Source organism: Borostomias antarcticus (assembly GCF_949987555.1).
Source record: "Borostomias antarcticus genome assembly, chromosome: 9".
NCBI classification, from domain to species: domain Eukaryota; kingdom Metazoa; phylum Chordata; class Actinopteri; order Stomiiformes; family Stomiidae; genus Borostomias; species Borostomias antarcticus.
In genome coordinates this window covers 18,170,484-18,186,256 of record NC_140242.1, presented here as the reverse complement: position 1 = coordinate 18,186,256, position 15,773 = coordinate 18,170,484, and the positions used below count along the sequence as shown (strand labels likewise).

Here is a 15,773-nt window from a genome sequence, read left to right as displayed (position 1 = left end):
CGTGGGCCTCAATTCACCTCCCAAGTCTGGAGGGCCTTCTGCAAGGAGATAGGCGCCACCATCAGCCTCTCCTCTGGCTACCACCCGCAGACCAACGGCCAGGCCGAACGGGCCAACCAGAGCCTGGAGTCCGCTCTCCGCTGTGTGTCGGCTCTCCACCCCACCTCCTGGAGCAAGGACCTGCCCTGGGTCGAATACTCCCTCAATGCCCTGACCAGCGCTGCCACTGGCAGGTCTCCGTTCGAGTCATCCCTCGGGTACCAGCCCCCGCTGTTCTCTCTCCAGGAGTCGGAGGCCTCCGTCCCCTCCGTCCAGGCCCACCTCAGCCGCTGTCGCCGTGTCTGGAGGGAGGTCCACAGGGCCCTGCTCCGCTCCAACGAGCGCTCCTGCCGCGGTGCCAACCGCCGCCGCACTCCTGCTCCGGCGTATCGGCCCGGTCAACGTGTCTACCTCTCCACTGCTGATCTTCCGCTCCAGGTCCCCTCCAGGAAGCTGGCTCCGCGCTTCGTTGGGCCCTTCGAGATCGACCGTGTCCTGAACCCGGCTGCGGTACGTCTTAAGCTCCCTGCTTCCATGCGGGTACACCCTGTATTCCATGTGTCCAAGATCAAACCTGTCTCCTCGAGTCCTCTAATGCCTTCTGCCCCAGCTCCTCCGCCTCCCCAGATGGTCGACGGGCATCCCCAGTGGACGGTTCGGCGGCTGCTGAAGGTGCGCCGCCGGGGTCGGGGGTTCCAATACCTGGTGGATTGGGAGGGGTACGGCCCCGAGGAGTGCAGCTGGATCTCCAGGCAGCTCATTATGGACCCGTCTCTCCTCCGGGACTTCTACAGGGCACATCCTGACGCCCCCGGTCGGTCGCCAGGTGGCTCCCCTCGGGGGGGGGGTCCTGTTACGGCTCGCATGCCCTCGCCTCCACAACCGTCTCCCTCTCTCCCCTCTGGGCCCGCTGCGCGCTCGGGGCGTCCTACGCGCTCTACCGCACGTCGCATCAGCCCGGGCATACAACGCTCTGGCTCTCCGGAGTTTCCCCCCACTGCCGGGCGTTCCCCGTCTCCGGCCAGCTCCGCGGACTCGGCAGTCTCCTCCCTCTCCGGTGACGAAGAATCGGATCCCGACATGCCCAGCACATCGGCCCGTGCGCAAAGACAAGAACGGCGCGCTCGTCTCCGACGATGACGCTGGCGCGGCTCTACTCACCGGGTTCCAATTATCATCACCACACCTGTCCCTCGTTCTGCAATCACCTTCAACCTCTACAAGAACCTGGTCTACACTCCACTCATCGCCAGATCTTACCATAATACTCTTGTGGTAAAGTATAGCCTAGCCTACAATCTCCTTACCCGTATTTTGTAGTGTTTTTTCCCGTTCCCCGTTTGTGATTACTCTCACTCACCCTGCCTCCCCTCCTCATCTCTCCAGTTCCTGCCTGACCCACGTCTGTACGATTACCCCGCTCCTGCCTGACCATCGCCTGTACGACAACCCCGCTCCTGCCTGAACATCGCCTGTACGACAACGCTCCTGCCTGACCATCGCCTGTACGACAACCCCGCTCCTGCCTGAACATCGCCTGTACGACAACCCCGCTCCTGCCTGACCATCGCCTGTACGACAACCCCGCTCCTGCCTGACCATCGCCTGTACGACAACCCCGCTCCTGCCTGACCATCGCCTGTACGACTACCACGCTCCTGCCTGACCATCGGCTGTACGACTACCACATCCCCCTTTTTGATCTTATTAAATCGCCCCTCCGGGCTTTACCGTTCCTTGCCTCCTCCTTTCCTGTTGCGCCTGGGTCCCAAAACCAAACCCTCACAAGTACATTGGCTTTTCCTACGTTAAATGCAATTATTGTTAGTCGCTTTGGATAAAAGCGTATGCTAAATGACTGTAATGTAATGGCAAGGTTGATGTAATGGCATCACTACCTATCACACCGACAAAAACGGCATAAGAAGATGTGAGATGCAAGCGATGCACGACGCAAGAAAGAAACTCACGACGTGGACTTTTAGCCTATCTATCCGGAGATGACACTTGTGCAGGTCCATTAGAATGAAATAGAAAGTTTATTTGCATAGGTACATTGGAATTGTTATTGTTATCAGCACTAATCAATTCATCATTCCAGTCCTACTGTAGGTACGTAGCTAAACATTCAACTTCTTGCTCTGAAATGTCCAGTGGATGCCCCACTGTCACCAGCAGACTACCCAGAGTCCAATAGATACCCTGTGTCTGCTGTGGATGTCGTAGCATTTAGTTAACACACACACGTACACACAGACATACACCAGTCCACTTCCGGCTTTAGGCCTGGACCTGGGCCCAGTCCCCCTTCCCCTCACCCTAACCTGGGTCCATATGCTTTTCCTACCCCCACCCTACCCCCGACACCTGCCTCTACCTGGCCCCAGGCACACTCACGTACACACACAGACATACACCAGTCCTGGACTCAGATCCCCTCACCCTAATCCGGGTCCGTATCCTTTTCCTACCCCCACCCTACCCCAACCCCTGCCTCTATCTGGGCCCAGGCACATTCACACTCACGCACACACAGACATACACCAGTGTTTGCCATGTCTCTCCTATGATTTTAGCCCTTCCTACTCTGAAAATGCAATTTAATGTACATTTTACTTTATAAATGTTCTTAGCCGTTAGACAAACATACTCCAGGAGCTTGCTTGATCGCCTCGTTGAGAGGGGTCAGGGAAGAATTTTTACAGCTCACTTTTCTGGCCCCTGGGTGATACTGTTTTTTTGCTTTCCTCTGGAATATGTAGGGGTGGGACCTATGCCCACCTCCCTTGTTCTCTGTAAAGTGCATTGTGTTACCTCTGTGTATGAAATGCGCTATACAAATAAAGCTTTGATTGATTGATAAAGGATCCCAAACTGGCAATTTACTATCGTAGTCTAGCAGTCTAATCCTCATCTAGCCTACTTATCCCATCCGATCATGGATGACAGTGTCTGTGTCGGCAGTGCAATTAAATAGGCTAATATTCGAGTATACAGTCGTCCAGTCATTTGTTGTTGTCTATTGTATAGGCAAGAATCAATTGTTATTTTCTTTCATACAGGCAAAGTGTTCAATTCTACCTCTGGAAGTCATGCCTGCATGTAATGTTGTGTTGATGGTAGATAGCAGTTTACCTGATGTTACCTGATGTGGAAAAAATACATCTCTCAAGGCCACTTAAGGTTATGATAAAAAGATAATTTGCATATTAATGAGATCCCCATTACAACCCTCAGTTATACTATTAAGTTGTGGTTAATAAGCAGATCACAATGGGACATATAGGTCTACTTTGTTACCATAGTAGATAACATGAGACATGTTGAGTTGGATTTTTGCTTTATTAATACCCTTTGGGAAAATGGCTGTCCACCCCAGCTCACAAAAGACAAATGTACACAGACAAAACAATGTTTTTTAGTTCAGTTTAATTCTATTTGCAACATCCTGTAGAATCACAGAGCCAGCTGTGTGGGCTGTCTGTATGATACTTATACAACATGTTTTATACTTCCATGTGAAAATAACATGAGAAAATACTAATATTTAAAAAAAATCAAATTGATAATTATATTCATGTTCTTCACCTAAAATTCAAGTGGACCAATATTATTGTCTTCCCCCTCATTGTCTTCCCTCCTTCTCTCAGGGACCTCTCCTGCGCTCTGGGTCCTGCTGGGGGTGGTAATAACTCTCTGTCTGGTTGCTGCTGCTGGCCTGGTGTGGTACTGGAGGAAACATGGAACTCTGCCCTGGTAAACTCAGACTTCTACTTCTCTCTCAGTATCAACTTCATGGTAAACTCAGACATCAACCTCCCACTCAGTATCAACTGCATGGTAAACTCAGACGTCTACTTCTCTCAGTATCAACTGTAAAGAAATTACATCATTACACATGGTCGTACCTGACTGCAGGTGCAAGAGAAATTGTGTGAAAAGTGTGAGGAATATACAAAAGAGAGAGAGAGAGAGAGGGAGAGAATCACGTTTGCATTGGAATCTATTGGTTTTAATTTCCAAGGCATCTAATGTATTACTTTCCCCTGTTCTTCTGCTCCGGAGCTTGGACATGGCATCACAGGTTAGTGACTAGTTAGTGTGTCATCACCTTCACCTCCATCTGATGAACATTTGCCTTATTTATTAAATGGACTGTGCAGACAACAGTGACTTCAGCGTCTACTACAGTAGGCCTATCTAGCTAATTCATCATAGTTCTGTGTTGAAAGTATCCATCCATGCTACAGGTACCTCATTTTCAAAATAGCACACACACCACTCCTGTGTATGAGATGTCTGTGAGAAACCATGTCTGTCTCAACACACACCACTCCTGTCTATAACCATGTCTCTCTGAACACAGGGTGGACCTTCTTCAGCCAGACATAAGGAGGAGGAGGAGGAGGAAACATCAACACCCCTCAAAGAGGTTGTAGGGACCCTCTGAAGAGAATTAAGCATCATGACATAAGATCAATCACTGAGCTATGAATATATTTTAATTAAGCAATAACACACTCTAAGCTGTGCTATATCATGAATCTCGGAATAGCTGTGTTGCGGTCGTTGATTTTAGTGAACTCTGCCAAGAAAATTATTTCCTAAAACTCTCTTGTTGCTATGGAGTTTGAAATGGTGATCACAAATGTGCCATGTAATAGGAAATTCAAATCTGTTTATTTTCTGATCAAAATGTGATAGGGTGATGCACGCAAATTCAAACGGATAGTTACAGGTGCTCGACTAAAACATGACATGAGTAAAGAATAGAAGTCTGCACACTGTCTTAATGCTCCCAAGGGTGAATTTAATGGAACAACGTTTCGGCCAATGTGGCCTTCGTCAGGTGCAATTGCACCTGTGGTGACAGCTAGCGACAGTATGTCATGTGTTGTGCTTGTGGCTCCACGTCTCTCTGATCCAGGAGAACGGTGGCGCGGTAGAGCCCTGTGCACGAGGAATTTTTCATTCCCAGTCCCACCCGTTCCCGAGTTCTGACAGGTCCCGCGCTGCCACGGAGCGTCAGGAGAGGAGCAGAAAGCCAGAAGCTTAAACTGTACAGTCGAGTTAATTGTGCTTTTTTATTCTTCATTTTTGCTATGATCATGTTTGTTAATTATTGGGCAACTAATGTTTTGAATAAAGTTGTGGAAAATATTCCTAATGTTATTCGCTTGAGAAACATGCTGTTCATTTTGTAGCCTATTTGATTTTGTAGCCAACAGGGTAGGCCTGTAATAGTAGGCTACCGTGATTATGGGTAGGCCTAAGTGATTTAGTTGTTTTCCCTCCCATCAAAAGCTGATAAGTTATGTAGGCTATTTATTTTCACTTGAATAAAATAACGCACAAGTTCCATTTTCTTCACTTAAAACTTAGGCCTAAAATAGAAAAAAAAATAGGCCATCGCTATTCGATGCAGACTTGCAGAGTTCTAACTTTTTGTAAGAGACTTCCCGATTAAAAGGAAGATGCTGATAATATAATTAAAGCATTGTTAATGACATAGCGTAGGCCTAGGCCTACCAACCCACTCCTGATCAGTGATTAAAATAAAATAGAAAATCACAGCAAACAACAGTAATAACAGGAGTAATGTTGCAAAAACTAGGCATATAGCCTAAGGCAGGTGTCCGTGCGCCGCGCATTATCAACACATTCTCATCCCCGATCACGTCACGGAGCTTTGGGCATTAGACCGTTGACCCTGACATTGTTGCAAAATGAACAGTAACAAACGAAAAGAAGTGAATGACACCCAAAACAAAGGTCCATTCTGTAGAATAAAACAGCAATACCCTTAAACAAAAATATCTCCACTTTTACAGAATTATAGGCTAGTCTATATAAGCGTAACGTTGGTTGCCGTGCCTATGACTCACAAAACAGGCAATTATAGGCCTACAAAATGAACAAAACTAATTTGTCTTAGCCTTCTCCTTCTTTGGCTTTCTAAGATTGCTATGGAGGAAGAGGAGGTTGTTGATTGACTCTGGTGCCAGGCTCGTGCCTTCCAGGACACGCCCACATGATACTATCGCTCTGTTGAACTTCCACCATTTAGGCACGTTGTCTGGGTGTGGCTTCTCTGCTTTTTCATCTTCGGCAGACTTTGGCTCTGACACGGAGGAGGCCGCATCATCTTCCCAATCTGTGGAACGGGATGGCTTTTCAGCTGGGGGTGCAGATGGCTCCTCCTCGTGGCAGGCGCGGTGTCAAACCTCATCTTGTGGATAATCTCTTTTGCACCTTTGGATTGGAACAAATTATTTCAAAACCTTTAATAAAATATGACTTTTAATTTGACTAGGCTAAGTGGGGTCGGATTACAGGGTCGGATTACACTTCATCCACAAGCTCCCTTTGTTGTAAGGGGGCCGGTGTAAGCAAAAAGTAGAACTGGGGCTGTTCACACCAACGTCTTGGTTCCACCTCAAAGGACTCGGCCGGAACAGGCCAAACTTTACGACCCTCTCACTTCCTCTCTGCCTCTCTCCCCTCTCTCTCTCTCACCAACTGCAGTACACAATAGTGTCTGGAGGATTCCAGAGCCTGCATTCATAAGAAAACTGCCATCCTAGCCATGAAATTGAGTCATGCTCCCAGTGCCAGTGTTTATTCTTCAATGGGGGACATATCTGTGAATAAACGGGGTTTGGGGAGCGAACGGGCTCAGAGCAGTATTAAAATTGTGAATCCAACGTGTGGGTGTGATTTAAAGATGCAAGTGTTTGGATTCTAAATGTTCCAGCCAATGTACTGAATATGATAATGTAATTTTTACTAACGTCCTTCCAATGTGTTGGTAATGAGATCAGATTAAAACATATCCTGAAAATTGCTGTTTAATTCTCAGACCCCCCCAAAGGAGGGGTCACGAATCAACTGGCCAATCACCGAACTGGGGTCACAAGCACCCACCCCCCGACAAGCCGCAGGTATTTAAGCTGTGAGACGCCATTGTTCTCTCTTGTTTTTCACACTCGTGCAGCTCTCTCTTGTTTTCCCACTCTTGTGTGCTCTCAACTCTCCAGTAACTAAGTTTGTGCCGGTTGATAAGATCACTACTATCAGTTTCAACGGGAGCGCAGGCGCGCTGCCTCCTTTCATCAAACCGAGCGACCTTCAGTCACATGCCTCCTCCTTGCTTCGAGCCAGTCAACACCGCCCGGACAACGCGCAATCACACACCGCTACTAAGGTTGTATCCAACAGTCGCCTATGATTGTGGTGTGAGATGCCAAAGTGTTGTTTAAGCTTAGAAGATTTAGGATAGGCTGTGATAATCTCTGACATAATTCTTTTCATTTCTGCTGTGTTTTCATATTGCCACGTGTTTTTCCATCTGTTATTTGAATTGTGTTATAATATTATTTTAATAATTGATTAGTTTAACTTCAATAAACATTAACTTTTGACTACGTCCAAGTGCCATCACATTATCTTAAGTCACTTGATTGAGTCAAGGACTCTGCCTAAAGAATGATATTGATGAATAATTAAGACTATTGATAAAGGTTATCTTGTTTCCCTGTACAAAACAGGGTGGTGCCCCATACGAGTTGATAAAATCTATTTTCCTTCATATTGGTGATAACCGTGGTATAATCATAAATTAGACCGGTCATAGTCATAGCTCTAACCCCAAAACACACTACAGGGGTTCTATCCTATTTTCCAAACATACATATGTATGCTTTTGGTAAATTTTTCCGGCCAAATGGGGATATAAGGGAACTAAGACAATTCTTCCCAGTTATCCTGGGTGGGGATTTTCACCACCCTCTTGACACTTTTATAGACAAGTCCAAATCCGGAATAACCAGACCTTCCAGAACCCAGACAGCAATTAAATCCCTCTGTAAAGGTAGCGGCCAACTTGATGTATGGAGGTTGATTAATCCGACTAATTGTGATTATACATTCTTCTCCAATAGACACTCATTCCAGTATTGATTCTTTTCTGATTACACACTCTTTGATCACTAACACTGGGGCCTGTAGTATTGGAACGATAGCTACTGTAATGGATTTTATTGATCAACTGATGATTTATTAAAAAGTGTCATAATCATTATTAAGAAAACACATTAAGATTGATATTTTAACTCTTGCTATTGTGGTAAACTACAAGCTGTCGCTGACTATACAGAAAACCGTATTTGTGACCTGCCGTTGTTTTTTACCCTTCCTCGTTTATTTGTCCGCTGAGCTAATTCCTTTTTCCAGTTTTTTTTTTCGAGACCCGACCCTGTCTCTCCCGGGACCTTTGTCACGCCTACTCCCCCCTCTCCCCGGCTTCCGCGTCTCCTCTCTCCCTCGTCCCTCCCTGGTTCCTCGGGCTTCCACGCCGACCCCTCGCTCCTGGTGCTTCGCCTGCCCATCTGCTCCACGTCCCCTCGCCTCCTCGCCCCTCCCTGGTTCCTGCCTCTCCACCTCGCCTATTCTCGCCCTGGTCCCCAGACCACGCTACCACCAGCCCCTCTCCCTTCGCACGCACATTTCCACACACACCTCTCTCATTCCCACTCGCAGACACGCACACAGACACCCCCTGCTGAAGAACACACGCCATTACACTACACACATGGCACCATACATTCCCCCCACTGTTTCACCTCCCCCTTTGTTTTGTGGCAACAGTTATTTCCCCTATTAGTTAATAAACGGCCTGCTGGTCAAACTCTCCCCTGGTTTCCGGCTGTCTGGAGGTCTAGTAATAAAAATGTGTGGATTGGGGGGGCTGATTGAGCTCGGGGCCCCAGAAGCTCGCAATTCACCGATCCGGCACTGCATAACATGCCTCGCTCACCGAGTGGTAACCGGCAGTAGCTAGCGCATTTACAGAATGAAACGAACATATCCACCATCAGGAGCAACAAAAAGAAAGAAGAAACAGATTGAAGAGGACAAAATAACTAAAGAAAAAAAGGAATAAGGTAAGCTTGCAAGCATAGTCATCCAACTTGAGGAAACCCTCACATGTGGCATTGATGGGAGAGAGCTAGCGAAGGAAATCCAGAGTCTTCCAGACCTTCCCAAACCCAAAATAACAGCAACGGAGCTGCTTTCCTTTATCCATGAAAAAGAGCTATCTGAATTATACCCAAACCTCTGGTTAGCACTGAGGATAGTATGCACTCTTCCTGTCTCTGTTGCATCTGCAGAGAGAAGCTTTTCAAAGTTGAAATTAATAAAGACTTACCTGAGGTCATCCATGGGTCAGGAGCGCCTAAGTGGACTGGCATGCCTCTGTAATATGATCTTTAGAAACATCTTTAGACACGAAATAGCTTCCTCACTTGCTCCAGCACGCATGCGCACAGTGTGCTGGAGCAACGATTGCGCGCTGTGTGCATGCGTGCTGGAGCAAGTGGGGAAGCTATTTCGTTTCGAAAGACGTTTCTTAAGATCATATTACAGAGGCATGTGAACAACCACAACAGGCCTACGCTCTATGTAAGCACAACTAGCGATTCATAAAGACAGATTGATGAAAACAACCGTTTTGCGGCAGAAAATAGATTTTTAGAAACTGCATTCTCGGTGCCCCCACCACCGCCATTACATGGATATGTTACAGTCAATGTGAGAAAACGGGGAATGTGAGCTTTTCCCGGTTATTGCACACATTCCCCGACCTCGCGGGGAATGTAGGAGAAACGTGCGTTTCTCACATCTCCCGGGTAATGTGCACATTCCCCGACCTTGCGGGAGATGTGAGAAATTGGTTAGTATTTCTCACATCTCCCGTACGGTCGGAGATTGTGCACATTAACCGGGAAATGCTTACAATTCCCGACCTTGCGGTAAATCTAGGAAAGCGCAACCGTATGCAAAACTTCTGCGCAGCCGGGTGGTGGGAGAGGGCTTATGTGACGCCTCAGATGGCGTGCACCATAAGAGGCACCCACGGTAGTTGGGCTAACGTTACTGGCGCACACCTGTGAGAGATTTTTCGTCTTTTCGTCTGTCTTTCGGCTAGCTAACGTGTAGGGTTCCTTTGGAGGTTCCCACCTTCCTGTTGTTGCAATGTTCCTTTTGCGTTTGTTAACTTGATCACCAGTGTAGGCCTATCCTCCTAATACTACTTACACTGTGTGCAGCATAGGCTATATTACTGTTCAAGGTAGACCACAGACTGTTATTAACTGTAGGGGAGGACCGGGACGAATGAAACACGTTTTGGTTTGATCAACACAGAAATTAATAAAGATGGAGATAAAAAAAAATTATGACAAACAACTTGTACATGTCCTTTACTAACCTATTAGTTGTAGGTTTCGTTCTGTGGTGTAACGGATCAATTCAAGACGGCCGAGAACAGAAGATGTGCATTGTTTCTCTTGTCCCTGCCGTGCGGGGCGAGTGAAACAGAGGAAAGGGACGAGTGAAACAGTGAGATTGTTTTGCTTATTGTGTTGCGTAGCCTCGCGGCTTGTAGGCTAATTATCTTAACTTTCAACACATGTATAATTAGACCCAATTTAATGTTTCCATTAATGCAATTGATGCTATGTATTCGAAAACCATGGGCAAAATGTCAAGCGCCTCTCATTCTAAGCGCACGAGCCCTCTCCCACCACCCGGCTGCGCAGAGGTTTTGCATACGGTTGGACTTTGCTAGATTTACCGCAAGGTCGGGAATTGTAAGCATTTCCCGATTAATGTGCACAATCCCCGACCTTGCGGGAGATGTGAGAAATACTAACCAATTTCTCACATCTCCCGCAAGGTCGGGGAATGTGCACATTACCCGGGAGATGTGAGAAACGCACGTTTCTCCAATGTGCGCAATAACCGGGAAAAGCTCACATTCCCCGTTTTCTCACATTGACCGTAACAGATATACTGGCTCGCGCTGGATTTTACATTTCTTCTACATGCCTCCGAACTACACCAAAGTGATCTCGGTGAGTCAAACGTCTTATAATAGGCTTTGTCGTAAATATGGTCCAGGTTGTCAAAAACGAGCATTGTCCTTTAACCTGGATTACATCTACATATTCAGTACAGTAGTTCAGTAATAAGTTTAACTAGCCAACCAGTGTCTATCTCACTCACTCACCATCTAAAGCATCTTCTGGGGGCTGGAGGTGGGTGTCTAGGTCAGACGAGGCCACAGCTGATTCTGTGAGTAGCAGGACATAAAGGTTTTTAAAAAGAAATCAACTCTATATGAATTTATATTAATTAACTTAACACTATTTATTTATTAACCATGATTTTCTTTATGTAATGTAACTGTTTCATGTTACGGCTGCGCCTCCACGGTCTCCTCCTCTCCCCGACCCGCCTGCCGCGCACGCCCCTGATGAGCCGGCACCCAGCACCTCTGCTCGTGCACAACGTGCGCTTCGTCGCACAGCTGCAACCAGTTGTGCTGACGAGTGAACGAGCTCACGGCCAGGCCGCTGCACACCTGCCACCACTGATCACCCTCCTCTGCTGCCTACCCTACTAACACAGTGGGTTGCAGCAACGTTGCACATAAGTTGTACTTAGGTAAGTTGCAACGTTACCATCAGGCGATGTTGTGACAACGTCCATCTAAGGTCGAAAATAACTTTACCCTCCTAAGTCTAATTAGACTTTTCTGCAACGTTGCAGAAACATTGGCAATATGGGTCCCTGCGTCCCCGTCATTAAATAACGTTGCTGTGACGTTGGATTAAAGTCCTATTAGGCTAGCATTAGGATTGCAATCGGGCTATCCCGTGACGTCACTGCTTGCTGGTTCACAGTTAAAGTAGGCAGGATTCTTTGCCAAACTGCTCCTGTCTTTTGTTCTTTTTTTAAATTTTCGCTTATATCCTTCATATTGTACTATGTTGAGGTGAATAACTCATCTTAGAAATGTTATTGATTGTATATTTCCCTGTTTGTTAACATTTAATGCTTTTTCATTAATTAAAACTAACGTTTCGGTGTCGACCAAGATATCATTTTTCAAAAGACGTGTCGAGAAATCCCATTCATTCTCTCGGCATTATGGAACACTTCCACTAGGGGGCGATGAGATCACTTTCCCTCCCTATAGATGGGTTCGCCGCTACGTCACAGCGGGGTGCGCACGCAGCCTCTTTGGGAAAAAGGAACGAGCGAACGAGGAACGAACTCGCTAGCCACAGTAGCTCCGTTTCGTGTAGCTAATTATGCCTCAAAGCTGCTGTGAACTGTACAAACAGAAAAGGACAAGATGATTGCCTCAGATTCTTCAGAATCCCCTTGAGATGTCCCCCTTTTCAGAGGAACCGTCGAAAGCTGTGGTTTAAAGCCATAAAGAGAACAGATTGGGGACTAAAACACTTTTTTTGTGTGGTGCGCACTCATCTCTGGTAAGTTATACCAGTTACCTCGGGGTTTTTTCTCATCAAATTACATTGATTTGACTGTTGGTTTAGCTATTTATTTGTTTACTTACCGGTAATAATTTAAGTAAACAGAAGTAACTCATAACCTGCACGCTAAACTAAGTTCAGGAATTGGAAGCCCAATGCTAGCTAGCTAACGTTAGCTAATGCTAGCTAACACGCTACCTAATGCTAGCTAACACGCTACCTAATGCTAGCTAACACGCTACCTAATGCTAGCTAACACGCTACCTAATGCTAGCTAACACGCTACCTAATGCTAGCTAACACGCTACCTAATGCTAGCTAAGTCGAGGCCCGAACTTGACTAACGTTTAGACAATATTGAAAATACTCCGACAAACTATTGCAAATCTTTTTTCTGTTACTGCTGGCTTTGTGTTCGCCGCGAACATTTTCAGAAACATAAGCGAACGGTCTGAGCTGGTAGTTTGTGTTAGTTAACCTTACTCTAAAATGGCCGCTGGACATGTGAATGGTTTGTTTGTTTGACTCTGCTGAATTTGAGACATTGGGAGCTCGCTAGTGTCAGGCTTTCTAAGGCCATCACGAATCTTAGGTTAATTTTACATAGGCAAAGGTGAAGGCGAAGCCAAGATAATGCTTTATATATTTGCCATTTGTCTGTAAAGTGGGAGACTGCCACCCACGAGGTAATCGCGGTGCCTAAACTAGCTGTTGTTTCCCACACTGATGATTAGCCGCCATTGACCGCATCTGTCCTGGTCAGATGCCGGCAGAGAATAAAAAATAAATAAAAAAAAGGATAGAATAGTGGCGTGTCACTAATTACTTATCGGCTGTAATGACTTGTTGAATTGTTGTTTTAGTCGCTTCTTCCCCTCTGCCTACTTTCCCATAGGGTCCTTGTGTTTACAACCTGAATTTTTTTTGTTTATTGGGCAGACTGTATTGCAGTGTGGAGTTTCTGGGGGAGGACACTGTCGGTTGTCCCAGTATCCTGGCTCTCCAAAAAGGATGGGGTAAGAACATGTTTGTGTGAACAATGTTTCTGATTGGTGCTACTTTTCAATAGTACAGGGAAGCGGGTACTAACATGGTTTCACTCACAGTTGCAGATGTGTTCCTCGCCGATGAACAAATTCAGCCAACGGATAAAGAGCTGCGTGGAACCTAACCCTGGCTGGGCGCTCCACAGAGTCCGGGTTTTCCCCAAGTCCACAACTGGTACTGTTTGCATTTTAAGCTGTTAAAAAATACTGGCGGGGGGGAAAAAGATCATGACTCATTATTCTGAGGAAACAGGATGGCTGAAATGTATTGATTATGGTACTTTATGCACACAGATCATTACGAAGGTGCCAGGCTCATGGCAAAAGTCTTTGAGCAGCAGTCGTCGATGACGAGTGCCAGGACGTTAGAAAGAGACGGAGCAACACGCGCTATCACTCCAGTGACGAAGGTAATATACTAAAGTGCATTCAACAGTCCCAAAAGAGTAGTACTTTTGAAATCGAGTAGTCTGAGCTAATTTACTGATATTCCACTAGATATTCCAAGCCCCGGGCAGCCATTGGTCCCCACTATGCAGGCCAAAGACCAGGTGCCGGAGTTGAAAGGCCTCTGCCAGCGGTCCAGTACAATCCACGTGTGCTGTACAATCCAGGTATGCATGTTTGTGTTGAAATGAAATGTCTATGCCTACTGCACACTGATAGTTGGACTATTTTTTATTTATTTTGAATACCATTTTACTCATCTTGCAGATTTTCCAAGCTTGTCCCATGTGGGCGAGCGGGGCCCAGGCCCCATTTATAGCACCCCAGCCAGATCATACAGCACCCAGCCAGACCAGGTAAGAGTGGCATGTACTGCTGTGGTGTCTACCTGTCTTGTCTTTATTTAGTTTCCCTCCAAATGCCAGAAGCCAAAGCCAACACCATAAAGTTTCCTGCTAATCCCATTCAGTTAGCTCTGTGATTGGCTTTTTTAGATTGAATACCATTTACTCATCTTGCAGATTTTCCGAGCTCATCCCCTGTGAGCGAAAACCATGCGAGCCCAGGCTTCATGTATAGCACCCCAGCCAGACCAGGTAAGAGTGGCATGTACTGCTGTGGTGTTGTGATGTCTACCTGTTAATGTCTTAATTTATTTTCCTTCAAATGCCAGAAGCCAAAGCATGCTGCCAACACCATACAGTTTCCTGCTCATCCCTTTCCTTTATCCCTTTTGTTTTTCAGTTAGGTCTGTGATGCCGTCGCCCAATAAAACGGCTCCAGCACCATTGACTCCATGTACCCCTCTACCTAATCGATGCTGCTCTGCAGATGCTGGTATGGGACTACTTCATGTTGCATGCAGGGATATATTTTGAGTTTCATTTAGTTTTATGTCAATGTACTTATAGCCACATCTGTGTTTATCTAGATTTCCAGAGGTCTGTACATCAGCAGTTCTCAGAGATGCGGGAGCAACTCCGTGAGCTTGCACGGACTGTGAGGGAACTGGCCCAGAGCACGCGGCCTGTGGAGTCTGGAGCCCAGGGAGAAGTGCTGGATGTACTGAACCCTGCCCAAACGGACGAGGAGCTGCAGGTCTGTGAGGCCAGGTTGAAGGACCGGGAACATCAGAGGAAGATGGTGAGTGTCTGCAGGGCGGAACTTTGTCTTATTTTTGCAGTGCAGGGAAGGGTACAGTAAATGACTCTTTGTTTTGCAGACACAATACCTAGGTGCCATTGGTGGCAGAGACTTGGCGGACACAGTCCGGCGGGTGCTGTCAGCTGTAGCCACACATGCGGTGTGGAGCGCCTACAGTGTGCACGGGAAGAAGGGGAAGAAGCCACTGAAGAGTATGACACTCTTCAATGTTCTAACATGTAAGAAATGGTTCATATTTTGAATATTTTTTAATACATCGTCTTTGTTCCATGACCGATGTGAATTGAAACCATTACCTTTCTTGATAACTTAAAGGTGCAGTGATGGTCTCCATGCCAAAGGCTACGATGGCGGAGGTGGCCGCCCAGCTGCAGGAGACATTGAAACATGCCCCTGCTAAATGCAGAAGGGTAAGTGATGTCTTTTTTTTTGGTTTCTCCTACCCAGTGTGACTGCATGGTTCCAAAGATTGTGTACCACTTTTTTGTGCATGTATGTGCGTTGTGTATTTACGGCCATTTCATTGTGTCTTTAGGTATCTGCAGAAGTCCGCCTGAGCACAGCCCATCCAAGAACAGTCCATCTGAGCACTCCCCAGCATTCTGATGAGGAAGACTTCCCTTCCTAGCTGCCCCCCAGCCCATCTGAGCACAGCCCCCCCCCCCAGCCCATCTGACGCCCACCCGCAGCCCATCTGAGCACAGCCCCCCCCCCCCCCGCCAGCCTATCTGAG

At 46.7% G+C, this 15,773-nt stretch overlaps 1 protein-coding gene and 1 long non-coding RNA gene across 2 annotated transcripts in view; both read left to right on the top strand.

Annotated features, from left to right (window-relative positions):
- LOC311313554 (hemicentin-1-like) overlaps nt 1–5,081 on the top strand; it is a 58,633-nt gene extending 53,552 nt beyond the window's left edge. Inside the window, exons 9-11 of the mRNA XM_084443702.1 lie at nt 3,690–3,795; nt 4,105–4,123; nt 4,406–5,081. The gene's annotated coding sequence lies outside the window, so the exon portion shown is untranslated. The remainder of the gene's footprint in view (nt 1–3,689; nt 3,796–4,104; nt 4,124–4,405) is intronic.
- An 8,874-nt stretch (nt 5,082–13,955) lies between these two features.
- On the top strand, nt 13,956–15,218 carry LOC311313143. The gene is made up of 4 exons (XR_014630597.1): nt 13,956–14,043; nt 14,144–14,472; nt 14,808–15,019; nt 15,099–15,218. It is a non-coding gene; the product is annotated as an uncharacterized lncRNA (long non-coding RNA).
- Nucleotides 15,219–15,773: the final 555 nt, after the last annotated feature.